The sequence below is a fragment of the Symphalangus syndactylus genome, chromosome 18 (genome assembly GCF_028878055.3).
Source record: "Symphalangus syndactylus isolate Jambi chromosome 18, NHGRI_mSymSyn1-v2.1_pri, whole genome shotgun sequence".
NCBI lineage: Eukaryota > Metazoa > Chordata > Mammalia > Primates > Hylobatidae > Symphalangus > Symphalangus syndactylus.
The window spans coordinates 42,638,025-42,651,878 of record NC_072440.2 but is presented as its reverse complement, the minus strand read 5'-3'; the positions used below and the strand labels follow the sequence as shown (position 1 = coordinate 42,651,878).

General features: G+C 46.8%; 1 pseudogene; it reads left to right on the top strand.

Moving 5' to 3' along the window:
- Positions 1–2,552: 2,552 nt before the first annotated feature.
- Positions 2,553–11,154, top strand: LOC129468215 (RNA ligase 1-like; annotated as a pseudogene).
- Positions 11,155–13,854: the final 2,700 nt, after the last annotated feature.

Here is a 13,854-nt window from a genome sequence, read left to right as displayed (position 1 = left end):
GAGGGTAGTAGAGGCTCAGCAGGATTCAATGACTTGCCCAGAGCAGACCAGGATTCAAAGTCAGGCCGATCTTACTCTAAAACTTGTGCTCTTTGCCCTGTGCCAGAGGCTGCAGGCAGCGAGGGCTTTCTGCAAAGGTGACCACTGGCCACTGAAGTGTCACCCTGACACTTCACTGTGACTCCCAAAGGGTGGGTCTCCATTCAACAGGAGCCAGATGACCATGTAGTCTGTATCTGACAATATGCTCTTGGGGCGTAGATCTCTGAATCATCTTTGTGTGACCCTATAAGATACCTTTTTACTGGGTGCTAACTAACGTCCATTGACTTAAATAATATAATAAAATCTTTTGCTCTTGCTAATGCTGCTTCCAATGCACTGTGGCCATTCCTGGCATTGAGGGTAGGGGTGGTTTGTGGGCAAAAAGCCCAACCTTCAATTCCTAGTGTAGAGGATCAGGCCTAACATTTATTAAGCGATTGTATTGTCAGGCATTGTTCCAGATGCTTAACATGTAATATCACCATGACAAATCTATGGGTAAGAATTATCATTAATCCTATTTTATGCTTGAGAAAACTGAAGTTCAGAATAGTTAAGTGAACTTTTTCAAGGACACACAGCTAGAAAGCAAGCAAGGATTTTGAATCCAAGCATGGATCTGTGCTCTTGACTTTTCAATGAACCACACTTACCTTTCTTGTCCTCTCCCCTCCTCTTCTGTGCCTCTGCAGCTGAGAGGTGACAGCATGCTGGCAGTCCTCACAGCCCTCGCTTGCTCTCGGCACCTCCTCTGCCTGGGCTCCCACTTTGGCGGCACTTGAGGAGCCCTTCAGCCCACCGCTGCACTGTGGGAGCTCCTTTCTGGGCTGGCCAAGGAGGGAGCCGGCTCCCTCAGCTTGCAGGGAGTGTGGAGGGAGAGGCACGAGCGGGAACCGGGGCTGCGCGCGGCGGTCGCGGGCCGGCTGGAGTTCCGGGTGGGCATGGGCTTGGCGGGCCCCCTCACTCAGAACAGCCGGCGGGCCCTGCCGGCCCCGGGCAATGAGGGGCTTAGCACCCAGGCCAGCGGCTGTGGAGGGTGTACTGGGTCCCCCAGCGGTGCCGACCGACCTACCGGCGCTGCGCTCGATTTCTCACCGGGCCTTAGCTGCCTTCCCACGGGGCAGGGCTCGGGACCTGCAGCCCGCCATGCCTGAGCCTCCCACCCCCTCCATGGGCTCCTGTGCGGCGGGAGCCTCCCCGACAAGCGCCACTCCCTGCTCCAGGGCGCCCAGTCCCATCGACCACCCAAGGGCTGAGGAGTGTGAGCGCACGGCGCGGGACTGGCAGGCAGCTCCACCTGCAGCCCTGGTGCAGGATCCACTGAGTGAAGCCAGCTGGGCTCCTGAGTCTGGTGGAGATGTGGAGAACCTTTATGTCTAGCTCGGGGATTGTAAACACACCAATCAGCACCCTGTGTCTAGCTCAGGGTCTGTGAATGCAACAATCGACACTCTGTATCTAGCTGCTCTGGTGGGGCCTTGGAGAACCTATGTGTCCATACTCTGTATCTAATTGATCTGATGGGGACGTGGAAGACTTTTATGTCTAGCTCAGGGATGGTAAACGCACCAATCAGTGCCCTGTCAAAACAGACCACTGGGCTCTACCCATCAGCAGGACATGGGTGGGGGCCAGATAAGAGAATAAAAGCAGGCTGCCTGTTCCAGCAGTGGCAACCCGCTGGGGTTTCCTTCCACACTGTGGAAGCTTTGTTCTTTCGCTCTTTGCAAGAAATCTTGCTACTGCTCACTCTTTGGGTCCATGCTGCTTTTATGAGCTGTAACACTCACCGCGAAGGTCTGCAGCTTCACTCCTGAAGCCAGCGAGACCACTAGCCCACCGGAAGGAAGAAACTCCCAACACATCCGAACATCAGAAGGAATGAACAACTCCAGACGCGCCACCTTAAGAGCTGTAACACTCACCGTGAGGATCCGCGTCTTCATTCTTGAAGTCAGTGAGACCAAGAATCCACCAATTCCGGACACACAGCCTCCCGTCCTGACCTGCAAAACTTCCCTGCTTGCTGGCAGCCTAAGGAGCCACCTTCCAGTTCTCTTGAATGTTACTGCTCACAGTCAAAAGCAAACAAAAGTGTCTGCCGGGCGCGGTGGCTCACGCTTGTAATCCCAGCACTTTGGGAGGCCGAGGCTGGCGGATCACGAGGTCAGGAGATGGAGACCACGGTGAAACCCCGTCTCTACCAAAAATACAAAAAAATTAGCCGGGCGTGGTGGCGGGCGCCTGTAGTCCCAGCTACTCGGAGAGGCTGAGGTAGGAGAATGGCGTGAACCCGGGAGGAGGAGCTTGCAGTGAGCCGAGATTGCAACACTGCACTCCAGCCTGGGCGACAGAGCGAGACTCCGTCTAAAAAAAAAAAAGTGTCAGCCAGTATCTTGGTTGTCCACCTGCTTGACATAGATGTGCCTCATTCTTATTTTTATCGAGCACATTTAGGGGTTCGCTTCAGCTTTTTGTTTCTCCCTCATGGAAGATGTTTGGTCTGGATGCTTCTAGTAACAAACAGAAACCCAAACCTTCACGGCAAAGAGCTGCTGAAGAAAACTGAGGTGAGGGCCAGGCGCGGTGGCTCATGCCTGTAGTCCCAGAACTTTAGGGTTCTTCTTCCTCCCCAACACAGGCCCGCCAAAAAGGAGCCAGCCAGAGGTCACGCCTTCCCGCCTCGGCCTAGGCACAGCCCCTCAGCCAACCAGCAACCCCCACGTAACGTCCTTGGGCATAAAAGACGGAGGCTGCAGAGCTCTCTCTCTTCCCTTCCGCCTCGGCTCTCCCTCAGACTCCTCCAATAAAGATCTCTTGACTGCAACAGGTGTGGCGTGGTCTTAGTCTGAGCCTACAGAGCCACTCTTTCAGTGAAACCCCATCTCTACTAAAGATACAACAAATTAGCCGGACATGGTGGCATACAGCTGTAATCCCAGCTACTCAGGAGGCTGAAGCAGGAGAATCTCTTGAACCTGGGAGGTGGAGGTTGCAGTGAGCCAAGGTCACGCCATTGCACTCTAGCCTGGGTGACAGGGTGAGACTCCGTCTCAAAAAAAAATAAAAAAAAGAAAATTGAGGTGAGAGCAAACAGCACAAAAGCGAGACCAATCTTCAAATCTTTGCTGGCACAAAGTTAATTTATTGAAATAATGGCTAGCACACCAAATTATGTATGTATGTATGTATTTATTTATTTACTTACTTACAGAGACAGGGTCTTGCTATGTTGCCCATACTGGCCTCAACCTTCTGGGCTTAAGTGATCCTCCCACCTCAGCCTCCCGAGTAGCTGGAACTGTAGGCGTGTGCCACCACGCCTGGCTCACCAGGTTATTTAATGTAGCTGAAATAGTAATAAACTTCATTTTAAATTAATAACATTAATTTGTGTTCTGTTACAATTCAGTAATTACTACCTATTTTCCCACCCTACGCGATCATTTTTTCTTCCCTTTTATTCCTTCATGGAATTTATATTACAAAATAAACATAATTAACATGGATTTGACACATACCTTCTGTTGTCTGTATGAACAGCCATAAATTTACAAGAAAATACTAATTAATTGATATGAAACCCTTTCTGGGTTGGGTTTCCCAGAAATGGACTCTGACAGAAGTTAACACGCAAGGCCTTTATTAGGCAGTGCTCTTAGGATCAACACATGAGGAAGGAGGGGAGGAAGCAGCAGGACTAGGAAGAAGTCTAGCTCCCATGCTGGCCCAGCAAAGACCTCAGGACCACAACGGGTTGTCCTTCAGGTTGATGGCTCTTCAGAATTGCTCAGAGTTGGGGATAGGAAGCCAAGCCTTTATACTCCCACAGGCCAGCCCTGAAAGGACAGGTGATCTTAGATCAATCAGTGTTCTTCAAGTCCAGGGGATCACCAAAGACAGCTGAGTGCTGTCTTCCTGCAGCATTCCTGGGAGGTAGGGGAATAAGTTTTTCATTCCTACTAGGGGGTCTAGGTGGTGCGTGACACAGTCCACCACAGAAACAAGTTAATTGTAATTCATTTTGTTTCCAAACTGTAAGAAAAGTTACACCACTGCATCTCCCAAGCCACAGCACATTTCATCATTTCAGTCAAGGTATCAGTCATTTTGTTAGCCAATCTTGAATTATCCTGAGACTATGGCAGAAGCTAAGGTCATAGATGAGGCTCATCCCTAAGCTGAAAGGAAGCATGCAGTGGGTGCTCCTGTTCACGTATCAGAACCCAAGGATACCAAGGGCCAGCTGAGGGTTTGGGTATCAATGGGGGTTTCGGGAACCAATCACCCACAAATCCAAAGGGATAACTGGGTTTACAACTAAGTGTCATGCAAGGCTGCTGCACAAAGAGCAACAGAACAGGCAAGGCAAAGTGCATCTGAAGAACAGGAGTGAAGAAGGTCCTGTTTGCTAGGATCCCCACAACAAAGTACCATAGACTGGGCCATTTAAACAACAGAATTCTTGCGGCCATGCCTGAGATCAAGATATTGGCAGGATCTGTTTCTTCTGAGGCCTCTCTCCTGGACTGTAGATGGCCATCTTCTCCCTGGGTCTTTCCATGGTCTTCTTTCTGTATCAGTCTGTGTCCAGATCTCCTCTTCTTCTAAAGACACCAGTCATATTGGATTAGGGCCCACCCTCATGACCTCATTTTAACATAATTACCGCTTTCAATTTCCTATCTATCTCCACATAGAGTCGCATTCCGAGGTACTGGGGTTTAGAACTTCAACACATGAATTGTGTTGAAGGGAATACAATTCAGCCCACAGATGGGGCTTTGAACTGGGCTTCTTCAAAAGGTGACTCAATTTTGACAGGCAGAAACGAGAGTGCAGAAGGGCATTCCCAAGGAGGGAAGAGGAAGCAAGCCCTGAGAGGAATGCGAGGGTACAGACAGGAATAGATTACGTTCTGCCCCTGGGAGCTCTGTCACAAAAGAATGCAGAGTGACTAAGTCCAGTTGGGCTGTGGGTGGACTGTAGAGGAGAAGAAGGTGAAAGGTACGACACAGGCCTAATAATGGAGGTGTTAGATGACTTTGTGTAACAGTCCATAAAGCCGCGCCTAAAAGATATGTCACAATCTATTATTTCTTATAAATAAATGTAATTTCTTCTTCAAGTCCTATCCTCCTGCATTGATAGAAAATGAACCTCAGGCTGGGCACAGTGGCTTGTGCCTTGTAATCCCAGCACTTTGGGAGGTCAAGGCAGGCGGATCACCTGAGGCCGGGAGTTCAAGACCAGCCTGGCTAACATGGAAAACCCCGTCTCTACTAAAAATACAAAAATTAGTAGCCACGCTTTGGTGATGCATGCCTATAGTAGTCCCAACTACTTGGGAGGCTGAGGCACAAGAATTGCTTGAACCCAGGAGGCAGAGGTTGCAGTGAGCCGAAATCGTGCCACTGCACTCCAGCCTGGGTAACAGAAAAAAAAAAAGTGTCCAAAAAAAAAAGAACCTCAGTCATTGTTTAGGCCCCACCTAGGGATGTGCCATCAAAGGAAACTCACAGAGTCAGAGCAGCAGGGATGGGGTAGAGTCCTATGGTCATTGACCATCTCTGCACACAGGCTACAGTGGAGTCAGCCCTTGTTCCTGTCCGTATAGCTCCTTCCAGTCTCATGGCACTGTACAGTCATGTCACATTCAGGCTACCAAGGTTTTTTTGGGGGGTTTTTTGTTTTGTTTGTTGTTTTTGAGATGAGGTCTCACTCTATCATTCAGGCTGGAGTGCAGTGACACAAAATCGGCTCACTGCAACCTCTGCCTCCTGGGCTCAAGGGAACCTCCTGCTTCAGCCTCCTGACTACAGGTCCATGCCACCATGTCCGGATAACTATTGCATTTTTTGTAGAGATGGAGTTTCACCACGTTGCTCAGGCTGGTCTTGAACTCTTGGACTCAAGCAATCTACCCGCTTCGGCCCCACAAAGTGCTGGGATTACAGATGTGAGCCACTGCGCCTGGCCTGATTCAGTTTTAGATGATCCCAATTTTGTTGGCAATAACGAGTCCGAGTACTCAGGGGCCAGTCCAGTATATGCCTTCTTGCCTGCATTGGGCTTTATCAAGGTACACACCATGTCAATAGCATAAAGTTTCTCTCAAAGACTGCCTGATCTGAGGCTTGTTGGTCTTGGCATCTACAGTTAAAACCAGCGTGTTGTTTTCTCCATCTTCTTTGAGGTCAAGGGGAACTTAATGATGGCACTGTGGTTTCACTTGTTCCTCCTGAAAACACATTTTCTAGGGCCCTTTGGAGTCTCAGTGTGCTACACCCCTGGAGGGTGACTCATGGGCCTTCCTCAGGAGGCTGTGGCTGCCTTGTAGTGTGGCTTTCTTGGCCTTCAAAGCCTTTGTTCTTGCCCTGATGTTGTGATGGGCAGGAGGCTCCTCCTTGCCTTTGATATCATCTTTGTATAAAGGTCTTAACTCATTTAACTCACATTTATGATGCATGAAAGATCCTTGCCACGTTTATAGGAAATTTTCAGTGGGACGGGTGCAGTCTGATGCTGTAATCCTAACACTTTGGGAGGCTGAGAAGGGAGGATTGCATGAGGCCAGGAGTTTGAGACTGACAGTGAGACCCTGTCTCTAAAATAATTTTTATTTTTTAAATTAGCTGGGTGTTGATGTGTGCCTGTAGTCCCAGCTACTCAGGAGGCTGAGGTGGGAGGATCCCTTGAGCCAGGTATTAGAGGCTGCAGTGAGCTATGATCATGCCACTGCACTCCTGCCCGGGCAACAGTGCAAGACCCTGTCTCAAAAAACAAAACAAAAAGAAATGTGCAGTGAGACAGAGAGATGCTACCTGAGGAAAGGACACACAGAATTGCAGAACTTTGCTGTATTCACCACAATCCAGAGTTGAGTCTTCAGGTCCAAAAACTCCACCTTTCTTCATTGTCCATGAAATGTACACTGGCCAAAGAAAGGATCTGTACAGTGCAGATAGGCATGCCTCTCTTTCATAGATGATTGTATATTTCGTTCATAGCTAGGTGCACTGTCTTTTTATAACTTGATGACAATAGATATTAAAACCGGTATCCAAGGTGTTAATTTACAATGAGAAATATAGCTGCCAAATAGGCAGAGCACGGTGGATCACACCTGTAATCCCAGCACTTTGGGAGGCCAAGGCAGATCACCTGAGGTCAGGAGTTTGAGACCAGTCTGGCCCACGTGGTGAAACCCTGTCTCCACTGAAAATACAAAAATTATCTGGGTGTGGTGGCATGCGCCTGTAGTCCCAGCTACTCAGGAGGCTGAGGCAGGAGAATCGCTTGAACCCAGGAGAAGGAGGTTGCAGTGAGCCAAGATTGTGCCACTGCACTCCAGCCTGGGCAACAGAATGAGACTCCATCTCAAAAAATAAAAAAATTTTTAAAAAAGAGAAATCTAACTGCCAAATGGAGAAGTCATTAATATTGTCTAGTCAGAGTATTCTGTATCTTGAAAAAATATGTACATGGGTAAAATCAGAAGTTAACTAAATGTGGAATTAGAATAAACAAAATTAGATGGTTTTATTATTTTTTAATTTGTTTTTTATTAAATTAGGCAGCCCTCAGAACCAGGACAGGTTCAGAGAGCTCCCTCAATGGTTTTAATATCTATTGTCATCAAGTTATAAAAAGACAGTGCACCTAGCTATGACAGAAAGATACACTCATCTATGAAAGACAGGCATGCCTATCTGCACTGTACAGATCCTTTCTGTGGCTACTGTACTGCTCAGATATGGAGTCATCATGGTACCAACTTCATTTGTTTTCTTTTTCTTTTCTTTTCTTTCTTTCGTTTTTTTTTTTTTTTGGAGACTGGGTCTCTGTCACCCAGGCTGGAGTGCAGCATCATGATCATGGCTCATTGCAACCTCAAACTCCCGGACTCAAGCCATCCTCCCACCTCAGCCTCCCAAGCAGCTAGGACTACAGGTACACATCACTATGCCCGGCTAATATTTTTTAATTAAAAATTAAAATATTTCAAAAAATTTTTAAAGAGCAATCAAGGTGGGAGCAATCAAGCCTCCCAAGGTGCTGGGATTACAGGTGTGAGCCACTGTGCCTGGCTCCTACTTTAGTATTTAGGGAAGCAAAGATGTCCACATCCTAATCCCCAAAACCTATGAATATGTTAGGTTCTGTGTCTGGGGTGTTTTTTTACACCAAGCAATTCTCCAACATTAGCTGGATGTCAAACATTTCAATTAATTGAGACACAAACTACCTGGAGTTAGCTTGCTTCAGACTTAAGGGTTCAGTCCCACAAGACTGTCCCCACTTCATACTGCATTTGCAAGTCTGATGCCATATCCATAGTTCTGGCTGATGTAACTCAGGGGTTCCCATGACCCCTTCTTTAGGTCTGATATTAATAATTTGCTAGAATGGCTCACAGAACTCAGAAAAACTTTTCCTACATTTACTGGTTTATTATAAAGCACACAACTCAGGAAGAGTCAGACGGAAGAGGTGCATAGGCCACGGTATTGGGCAGGGGTTTGTATGGAGCTTCCAAACCCTCTCCAGGAGTATGACCCTCCCAGTAAGTGAATGTGTTCATCAACTTGGAAGCTCTTTGAATCTTGTTGTTCAGGAGTTTATACAAAGCTCAATCCTCAATCCCCCTTTCCCTCCCAGAAGGTTGGTGAATAGGGCTGAAACTTCCAACCCTCTAAACACTTGTTTTTTCTGGTGACCAGCCCCCACATCAACTCACCTCATTAGCATAAACTCAGGTGTGATCAAAGGGAGCTCATATCGAAATTGCGTCACTGAACTCCAGCCTGGGTGACAGAGCGAGATAAAAAAAATTAAAAAAATAAAAAAACCAGAAAGGGGATAGAGGCTTACAGTTGCTGCTGCAGGGCTTTCACCCTGCCTGGACCAGGTGACATTGCACCCTTGGCTGGGCTCAATGGCTTACGCCTGTAATCCCAACACTTTGGGAGGCCAAGGCAGGCGGATCACCTGAGGTCAGGAGTTTGAGACCAGCCTGGCCAACATGGCAAAACCCCGTTTCTACTAAAAATACAAAAAGTAGCTGGGCATGGTGGCATGCACCTGTAATCCCAGCTACTTGGGAGGCTGAGACAGGAGAATTGCTTGAGCCCAGGAGGCGGAGGTTGCAGTGAGCTGAGATCGCACCACTGCATTCCAGCCTGAGTGACAGAGCAAGACTCTGTCTCAAAACAAATACAAAAAAAAAAAAAGTGCACCCTATACTCACCCTGCTTGTTGGGCTCACTAAGAGGTGCCTGGGCTCCATGCAGCAAAAAATACCATGTGTTTTTCGATGGAGGTGAAAGAGGAGCCTTCTGCCAAAAGGGAGCAGCAGATTAGCCATACCTGTGGGCTCAACTAGATAGAAAACACAAAAAACAAGCCGAAAAAAATTTTCAATTTTCTACATTCAAAAGAAAACACAAAAGGAGTTTTTGGGAACCTTCAGGAGGACTTCAAACAGGTTCCAGAGTGCTAGATACCAGCAAAGGAAATAGAACAATTAAATGGGAATCCAGCGCCTGATGAAAATGTACACATTCTTGGTTGAGTACCAGTAGAAAAAAACAACAAACAGTACTGCTGGCATTCCTCTGTAGTTCATTATGAATTTGAAATTGCCCCGGTACTAAAGCGTCATCCTGATGAACCTGGGCTTTTGGAAATCAGTGTAGTGCCACTAATTTTAGAACAAACACTGGAGCTTATAGGAACAAATGTCAATGGAAACCCATGTGGGTTACGAAGCAAGAAGCATCCATTACATCTTCTTATACCACATGTACATGGAGCATTCCAAATAAGAAATCTACCCATGGCCAGGCGCAGTGGTTCAAGCCTGTAATCCCAGCACTTTGGGAGGCCGAGGCGGGTGGATCATGAGGTCAGGAGATCAAGACTGTCCTGGCTAACATGGTGAAACCCCGTCTCTACTAAAAATACAAAAATTAGCCTGGCGCGGTGGCAGGTGCCTGTAGTCCCAGCTGCTCGGGAGTCTGAGGCAGGAGAATGGCGTGAACCCCGGAGGTGGAGCTTGCAGTGAGCCGAGATCGCGCCACTGCACTCCAGCCTGGGCAACAGAGTGAGACTCTGTCTCAAAAACAAAAACAAAAACAAAAACAAACAAACAAAAAAAGAAATCTACCCATTTGGGGCCGGGCGTGGTGGCTCACGTCTGTAATCCCAGCACTTTGGGAGGCTGAGGCGGGTGGATCACGAGGTCAGGAGTTAGAGACCAGACTGGCCAACATGGTGAAACACCTTCCCTACTAAAAATACAAAAATTAGCCTGGAGTGGTGGTGGGCACCTATAGTCCCAGCTACTCGAGAGGCTGAGGCAGGAGAATCACTTGAACCTGGAAGGCAGAGGCTGCAGTGAGCCGAGATCGTGCCACTGCACTCCAGCTTGGGTAACAGAGTGAAACTCTGTCTAAAAAAAAAAAAAAAAAAAAAGAAAGAAAGAAAGAAAGAAAGAAATCTACCTGTTTGGAAATACAATGGTCTCTTGTCCTGCTTCAAAGTTCGCAAAGAGGGTAAAATTAAAGGAATAGTATGGCATTGCAGTGATGGTTGTTGGATTAAGGTCCATCACCATCGTCTTGGTTAATGCTGGCCCATCCCAGATACTTACATTAACTCAAAACCAGTTATAGGTCAGGTTTGGTGGCTCGTGCCTGTAATCCCAGCACACTGGGAGGCCGAGGTGGGCGGATCACTTCAGGTCAGGAGTTCGAGACCAGCCTGGCCAACATGGTGAAACCCTATCTCTACTAAACAGAAAATTAGCCAGGCATAGTGGGAGGCACCTGTAATACCAGCCACTCGGGAGGCTGAGGCACAAGAATCCCTTTAACCCCGGCAGAGGTTGCAGTGAACCAAGATTGTGCTACTGCACTCCAGCCTGGGTGACAGAGCGAGACTCTGTCTCAAAAACAACAACAACAACAACAAAAATCAAGCTCCAGTTATTATCAACATGAACCTGACCAAATGTGATTCTGCCTTTGATATTAAGTGTTTGTTTAATCATTTTTCAAAAATAGATAGAAATAGTGTAGACTCAAATATATAATATTTGATGTATAAAATGCAAATAAAATTAAGATTAGTTTTATTGTCGTTACATTCTAAAAAACAAAAAAACAAATGGGGCTCATACTGAATAACAAAAGAAACTCCCATCACTCAGGAAATGCCAGATGTTTCAGGAGCTCCATGACAGAAACTATGGACAAATATATTTCTTATTATATCACACTGTGAAAAGGGAGACTTAAATATAGCAGATAGTGTTAAGGTTGCTAATCAGCTGACTTTAAAACAGAGATTTTCCTGGATTATCTGGGGGGAATCCAAAGTAATCACAGGATTCTTAAATGTGGAAGAAAGAAGTAGGAGTTTCACTGTCAGTGTCATAGTGATATGGTGTTGCAAGAAAAACTTATAAAGAATGGGGCCGCAAGCCAAGGAATGCAGGCAGCCTATAGAAGCTAGAAAAGGCAAAGAAATGGATTCTCTCTGGATCCTCCAGAGGGAATGCCGCACTACCGAGCACCTTGATTTTAGCTGAGTGAGTCTCATCTTGGACTTCTGACCTCCAGAAGTGTTACATGATAAATCATTGTTGTTTCTTTTTTTTTTTTTTTGAGACAGAGTTTTTCTCTGTCACCCAGGCTATAGTGCAGCGGCGTGATCTCGGCTGACTGCAAGCTCCGCCTTCCAGGTTCATGCCATTCTCCTGCCTCAGCCTCCCGAGTAGCTGGGACTACAGGTGCCCGCCACCATGCCCAGCTAATTTTTTGTATTTTTAGTAAAGACGGGGTTTCACCATGTTAGCCAGGATAGTCTCAATCTCCTGACCTTGTGATCCACCCACCTCAGCCTCCCAAAGTGCTGGGATTACAGGCGTGAAGCCACCGTGCCTGGCAAATCATTGTTGTTTCAAGCCACTAAATGTACAGTAATTTGTTACAGAAGCCACAAAAGCTCTTTGTGAATTTAACTTTTATACAGGTGATACAAACCATTTTATATATGTATTTTGTTTGTTTGTTCATTTTAATTTTTGTAGCAATGGAGTCTCACTATATTGGCCAGGCTGGTCTTGAACTCCTAGCTTCAAGTGATCCTCCTGCCTTGGCCTCTCAAAGTGCTGGGATTACAGGCATGAGCCACCATGCCTGGCCATTATGTGTTCCTTTGTTTGTTTGTTTGTTTTTGAGACAGGGTCTTGCTCTGTTACCTAGGCTAGAGTGCAATAGTATGATCATGGCTCATTGCACCCTCCACCTCCCTGGGCTTCAGTGATCCTCCCACCTCAGCCTCCCAAGCAGCTGAGACTACAGGCACACACCACCATGTTCAGCTAAATTTTTTTTCCTGTTGTTGTTGTTGTGGAGTAAGGATCTCACTATGAACTCCTAGGCTCAAGCAATTCTTCCACCTAGGCCTCACAAAGTGCTGGGATTACAGGCATGAGTTGCTGTGGCTGGCCTCATTCTCTATATGTGTATTAGTCCGTTTTTACGCTGCTAATAAAGACATAGCTGAGACTGGGCAATTTACAAAAAAGAAAGAGGTTTAATTGGACTTACAGTTCCACATGGCTAGGGAAGTCTCACAATCACAGCAGAAGGCAAGGAGGAACAAGTCACATCTTACACGGATGGCAGCAGGCAAAGAGAGCTGCGGGAAAACTCCCCCTTACAATAATCATCAGATCTGGTGAGACTCACTATCACAAGAACAGTATGGGAAAGACCTGCCCCCATGATTCAATTACCTCTCCACCCTGTCCCTCCCACAACACATGGGAATTCAAGATGAGATTTGGGTGGGGACACAGCCCAACCATATCAATATGTTAAAGTTTTCTTCAGAAAAATAGCACAATTATGCAGCAATAGCATTAAGTGCCTAACACAATGCCTAAGTGCTCAAAAAAGATGCATTTTCCTTCCTGTATTTATTTTTTCCACAAATACTAATTGCATGCCTACTACGTTCCCAGCACCACTCAAGGCACTAGGGAGAGATCTCTTCCCTCATAGAACTTGTGTTCTTTTTTTCTTTTTTTTTTTTTTTTTGAGATGGGGTCTTGCTTGTCACCATGCTAGAGTGCAGTGGCACGATCTTGGCTCACTGCAACCTCCACCTCCTGGGTTCAAGTAATTCTTCTGCCTCAGCCACCTGAGTAGCTGGGACTACAGGCGTGCGCCACCATGCCCAGTTAATTTTTGTATTTTTAGTAGAGACAAGGTTTCACCATGTTGGCCAGGATGGTCTCGATCTCTTGACCTCATGATCCGCCTGCCTCAGCCTCCCAAAGTGCTGGGATTACAGTAGGCATAAGTGCATTCTTGGCATTTAGCAAGTAAGACAGAAATTATAATTTAATTTGGCCAGCATAGGTTGGATTTAAGAAAAAAACTTTTTATTATGACAATTTCAAACATACAGAAAAGGAGGGAGAGTATAAAATGAACCACCATGTGCCTGTCACTCAACTTCTATAATTATCAACATTTTACTGATCTTTGCACAGGACCATTTTTTTTTTTTTTTTTTTGAGACGGAGTCTCGCTCTGTCGCCCAGGCTGGAGTGCGGTGGCGCGATCTTGGCTCACTGCAAGCTCCGCCTCCCGGGTTCATGCCATTCTCCTGCCTCAGCCTCTCCGAGTAGCTGGGACTACAGGCGCCCGCCACCACGCCCGGCTAATTTTTTTGTATTTTTAGTAGAGACGGGGTTTCACCGTGGTCTCGATCTCCTGACCTCGTGATCCACCC